This window comes from Calidris pugnax, unplaced genomic scaffold (genome assembly GCF_001431845.1).
Source record: "Calidris pugnax isolate Ruff unplaced genomic scaffold, ASM143184v1 scaffold658, whole genome shotgun sequence".
In the NCBI taxonomy this organism is placed as follows: Eukaryota; Metazoa; Chordata; class Aves; order Charadriiformes; family Scolopacidae; genus Calidris; species Calidris pugnax.
Window position 1 is genome coordinate 133,416 of NW_015091912.1, and position 5,269 is coordinate 138,684.

A 5,269-nucleotide genomic window follows, 5' to 3' on the forward strand; every position below is an offset into this window, starting at 1 on the left:
CCCCCCCCGGGGGAAGCCCAGCCGCTGCCTCCTCCGCAGCCCGGGGGTTTATTTTTGCATGTTTTAGGGAGGTGCATGTAACAAGGAGGGGGGGTCTGCGATGGGTCGGGTGGTGGGTTGAGTTCCAGCTTTTTCTCCTTTTTTTTGGGGAGGGTTAAGGGGGGAGAAATGTGTTTATTTTAAATTTTTTTTTCATTTTTTTTGGCGTTTGGGAGAACCTCTCGCCGCCGGTGCCAGCCCCCAGAGGAGCCCCCCTTGGTGGCCCTGGGGCAGGGACTGGTGGCCACCTGGCTCGGCGCGGTGGCAAGGACACGGAGAGGCCGAGTGGCCTCTGCCAGGGAGGACTGACCCCCCCCCCTTCCTCCACGGGGACACATTTTGGGTGCATTTTGGGTGATTTTTAGGGTTCTCGATGTTGAAGGATCATACGCCCGTTGCCTGGAGACTGCCTCCTTTTTTGGTTTTTTTTTTATTTTATTTTATTTTTATTTTCTTAGCAAAGTGTGCTGAGAGCAAAACCCGCTTATGCCAGTTGGTCACTGATTGACTGGGAGTCACTGTCTTATTAGAGATAAGAAAAAGTTAACACAGTGCTATAACGCACCACACAGTTCTAAACTGAGGCAGTAACGCAGCTATACCAAGATGGCATATAATTCTGTTCAAAACAGATAAACTCAAATAAGAATTGGCATGGAAAAAGCTACTTGGATGACTGGGGAATGGAGAAACCATCTTAAAAGAAGCCCCCTAGAAAACTTGTTTTTTTTTTTTTTTTTAGTTCTGTTTAAAGGAGAAAAAAAAAATGGTGAAAATGTTATTTATTGGCAGAAATTATTTAATATAATTTCTTTTTTTTTTTTTCTTTCTGTGAACAAGGAATGAATTTGTTAGAACTGTCTTAATGTAAATTGGAAGTCCATCTTTAAAAAAAAAAGCAAAAAAAAAAGTTAAAAATTGACACCGTCGCTCGGCTCCGCTGTGGTTTATTTTGGGGTGGGGGGGGGGGAGGACCCCCCCCCTGGCCCCGTAGGACCCCCCCCCTGGCTGCTGCTGCCGGGCTTTTGGGGAAGGAAAAGATGATTTTGAAGGGTTTTTTAGGGTTTGTTTTCCAGCCCAGCCGGCGTCTCTCTGGCACGTCGGCACTTGTGGAGCCGCTCCCTCCCCATCCTTCCAGCCCCCCCCCGGGTAAATAACCTTCCTCCCGCCCCTCCCCGCCCTCCAGGAGGAAGAGGAGGGGATTTCTCAGCTCCTTTCACCCCCTGCTTCCTCCTTCATCGCTCTCACTGGGCGTCGTGGGCTCACAGGGCTTTGGTGAGTGGTTTGTGGTGGCCACCATCCCTCCCGTTGGGCCACAGCTCCAATAATATCTTGGTTGCCCTGGTTCCTGCTTGGTGGTCACCAATCTGGGCCTGGTCTGTGGGCTTGTGGTGGCCACCATCCCTCCTGTTGGGCCACAGCTCCAATAATATCTTGGTTGCCCTGGTTCCTGCCTGGTGGTCCCCAACTTTGACCGGGCAGGAGGTGGCTCTTGGAGCAGGTCCTTGGGCTCACAGGGCTTTGGTGAGTGGTTTGTGGTGGCCACCCTCCATCCCACTGGGCTACAGCTCCGGTATCAGCCTGGTTGCCCTGGTTCCTGCCTGGTGGTCCCCAACTTTGACCGGGCAGGAGGTGGCTCTTGGAGCAGGTCCTTGGGCTCACAGGGCTTTGGTGAGTGGTTTGTGGTGGCCACCATCCCTCCTGTTGGGCCACAGCTCCAGTATCAGCCTGGTTGCCCTGGTTCCTGCCTGGTGGTCCCCAACTTTGACCGGGCAGGAGGTGGCTCTTGGAGCAGGTCCTTGGGCTCACAGGGCTTTGGTGAGTGGTTTGTGGTGTCCTCCATCCCTCCTGTTGGGCCACAGCTCCAGTATTGGCTTGGTTGCCCCAACTTCTGCCTGGTGGTCCCCAACATGGGCCTGGTCTGTGGGCTCGCAGGGCTTTGGTGAGTGGTTTGTGGTGGCCACCATCCATCCCACTGGGCTACAGCTCCAATAGCAGCCTGGTTGCCCAAGCTTCTGCTTGGTGGTCACTAATCTGGGCCTGGTGGAAGGTGGTTCCTGCAGCGGGTCCATGGGCTTGCAGGGCTTTGGTGAGTGGTTTGTGGTGGCCACCATCCATCCCACTGGGCCACAGCTCCAGTATTAGCCTGGTTGCCCCAGCTTCTGCCTGGTGGTCCCCAACATGAGCCTGGTCTGTGGGCTCGCAGGGCTTTGGTGAGTGGTTTGTGGTGGCCACCATCCCTCCTGTTGGGCCACAGCTCCAGAATTAGCCTGGTTGCCTCAGCTTCTGCCTGGTGGTCCCCATCCTGGGCCTGGTGGGAGGGGGTTCCTGCAGCAGGTCCCTGGGCTTGCAGGGCTTTGGCAAGTGGCTTGTGGTGGCCACCCTCCCCCCCGTTGGGCCACAGCTCCAGAATTAGCCTGGTTGCCTCAGCTTCTGCCTGGTGGTCCCCATCCTGGGCCTGGTGGGAGGGGGTTCCTGCAGCAGGTCCCTGGGCTTGCAGGGCTTTGGCAAGTGGCTTGTGGTGGCCACCCTCCCCCCCGTTGGGCCACAGCTCCAGAATTAGCCTGGTTGCCTCAGCTTCTGCCTGGTGGTCCCCATCCTGGGCCTGGTGGGAGGGGGTTCCTGCAGCAGGTCCCTGGGCTTGCAGGGCTTTGGCAAGTGGCTTGTGGTGGCCACCCTCCCCCCCGTTGGGCCACAGCTCCAGAATTAGCCTGGTTGCCTCAGCTTCTGCCTGGTGGTCCCCATCCTGGGCCTGGTGGGAGGGGGTTCCTGCAGCAGGTCCCTGGGCTTGCAGGGCTTTGGCAAGTGGCTTGTGGTGGCCACCCTCCCCCCCGTTGGGCCACAGCTCCAGAATTAGCCTGGTTGCCTCAGCTTCTGCCTGGTGGTCCCCATCCTGGGCCTGGTGGGAGGGGGTTCCTGCAGCAGGTCCCTGGGCTTGCAGGGCTTTGGCAAGTGGCTTGTGGTGGCCACCATCCCTCCCGTTGGGCCACAGCTCCAGTTTCAGCCTGGTTGCCCAAGCTCCTGCCTGGTGGTCCCCATCCTGGGCCTGGTGGGAGGTGGTTCCTGCAGTGGCTCCATGGGCTTGCAGGGCTTTGGCAAGTGGCTTGTGGTGGCCACCATCCATCCCACTGGGCTGCAGCTCCGGTTTCAGCCTGGTTGCCCCAGCTTCTGCTTGGTGGTCCCCAACCTGGGCCTGGTCTGTGGGCTCGCAGGGCTTTGGTGAGTGGTTTGTGGTGGCCACCATCCATCCCACTGGGCTGCAGCTCCGGTTTCAGCCTGGTTGCCCCAGCTTCTGCCTGGTGGTCCCCATCCTGGGCCTGGTGGGAGGTGGTTCCTGCAGCAGGTCCCTGGGCTTGCAGGGCTTTGGCAACCAGTTTGTGGTGGCCACCATCCATCCTGTTGGGCTACAGCTCCAATAATATCCTGGTTGCCCAAGCTTCTGCTTGGTGATCACCAATCTGGGCCTGGTCTGTGGGCTTGCAGGGCTTTGGTGAGTGGCTTGTGGTGGCCACCATCCATCCTGTTGGGCTACAGCTCCAATAATATCCTGGTTGCCCAAGCTTCTGCCTGGTGGTCACCAATCTGGGCCTGGTGAGAGGTGGCTCCTGCAGCAAGTCCCTGGGCTTGCAGAGCTTTGGTGAGTGGCTTGTAGTGGCCACCATCCATCCTGTTGGGCCACAGCTCCACTGTCAACCTGGTTGCCCCAAGTCCTGCCTCATGGTCCCCAACTTTGGCCAGGCAGGAGGTGGCCAAGATCCATCCTGTTGGGCTACAGCTCCAATAATATCCTGGTTGCCCAAGCTTCTGCCTGGTGGTCACCAATCTGGGCCTGGTGAGAGGTGGCTCCTGCAGCAAGTCCCTGGGCTTGCAGAGCTTTGGTGAGTGGTTTGTGGTGGCCACCATCCATCCCACTGGGCTACAGCTCCGGTTTCAGCCTGGTTGCCCCAACTCCTGCCTGGTGGTCCCCAACCTGGGCCTGGTCTGTGGGCTTGTGGTGGCCACCATCCATCCCGTTGGGCCACAGTTCCAGTATTGGCTTGGTTGCCCAAGCTTCTGCCTGGTGGTCCCCAACCTGGGCCTGGTCTCTGGGCTTGTAGGGCTTTGGCGAGCAGTTAGAGGTGGCCACCATCCATCCCACTGGGCTACAGCTCCGGTTTCAGCCTGGTTGCCTCAGCTCCTGCGTGGTGGTCCCCAACCTGGGCCTGGTCTGTGGGCTTGTGGTGGCCACCATCCCTCCTGTTGGGCCACAGTTCCAGTATTGGCTTGGTTGCCCAAGCTTCTGCCTGGTGGTCCCCAACCTGGGCCTGGTCTCTGGGCTTGTAGGGCTTTGGCGAGCAGTTAGAGGTGGCCACCATCCATCCCACTGGGCTACAGCTCCGGTTTCAGCCTGGTTGCCTCAGCTCCTGCGTGGTGGTCCCCAACCTGGGCCTGGTCTGTGGGCTTGTGGTGGCCACCATCCCTCCTGTTGGGCCACAGCTCCAGTATTAGCCTGGTTGCCCCAGCTCCTGCCTGGTGGTCCCCAACTTTGGCCTGGTGGGAGGTGGCTCCTGTAGTGGCTCCCTGACTCCACCATCACCTTCTCCGAGATGACGTGGCCTCCAGCTGTGACTACCACATCTGCCTTCTCCCTTGGCACGTGTCCCCACCTGCCAATTGACTTCAGGTCGATGAACTTCACCGGTTGCCACCCATTTGCCACCTCCAGCTCCTGGTGGCCACCACCTGGCGGTGTCCCTGCTCCCCAACTCAACGGACAACTCCAGCTTCTCCCGGCGAGTTTCCTGGGGTCTTCCCACCAAACGGCGGGGAACCCCTCATCCTTGGGGGTTCCTTTGCCAACCTCCTTGGGTGCTTGCCCACCCCAGAGGGCGTGTGTGGCCACCAGAGGCTGGTCCCGTGGTGGCCACGCGTTCCCGGCTGGCATCGCCGCGCTGAGCAAACAGGAAACACTTTGTTAATCCCGGCCCCGACTGCGCCCTCAATATTCATCTGCTGCTGCCTGGGGGGAGGCCGAGCCGGCCCCCGGGGGTGGCTACTAGCCCTCGGGGACGTTTTGGGAGCCCACAGAGGTGAGTCTGGTCCCTGTTCGGGGGGGGAGGTGACCCCCCCTGTCCCCGATTTTGGGGTCACCCCCCCCTCCTCCTCGCGCTGCCGGAGGGTGTTTCTCCAGGGGAGTTGGGACCTCCAAAATGTCACTTTGGGTGGGTTGGAGGGGGCTGTCACCCCCTCC

The 5,269-nt window shown here is 59.1% G+C and overlaps 1 protein-coding gene across 1 annotated transcript in view; it reads left to right on the forward strand.

Moving 5' to 3' along the window:
* The first annotated feature begins 4,502 nt into the window (after window positions 1–4,502).
* The window catches only part of LOC106900148 (vinexin-like), a 5,435-nt gene continuing 4,668 nt past the window's right edge, over window positions 4,503–5,269 (forward strand). Inside the window, exon 1 of the mRNA XM_014962133.1 lies at window positions 4,503–5,108. The gene's annotated coding sequence lies outside the window, so the exon portion shown is untranslated. The remainder of the gene's footprint in view (window positions 5,109–5,269) is intronic.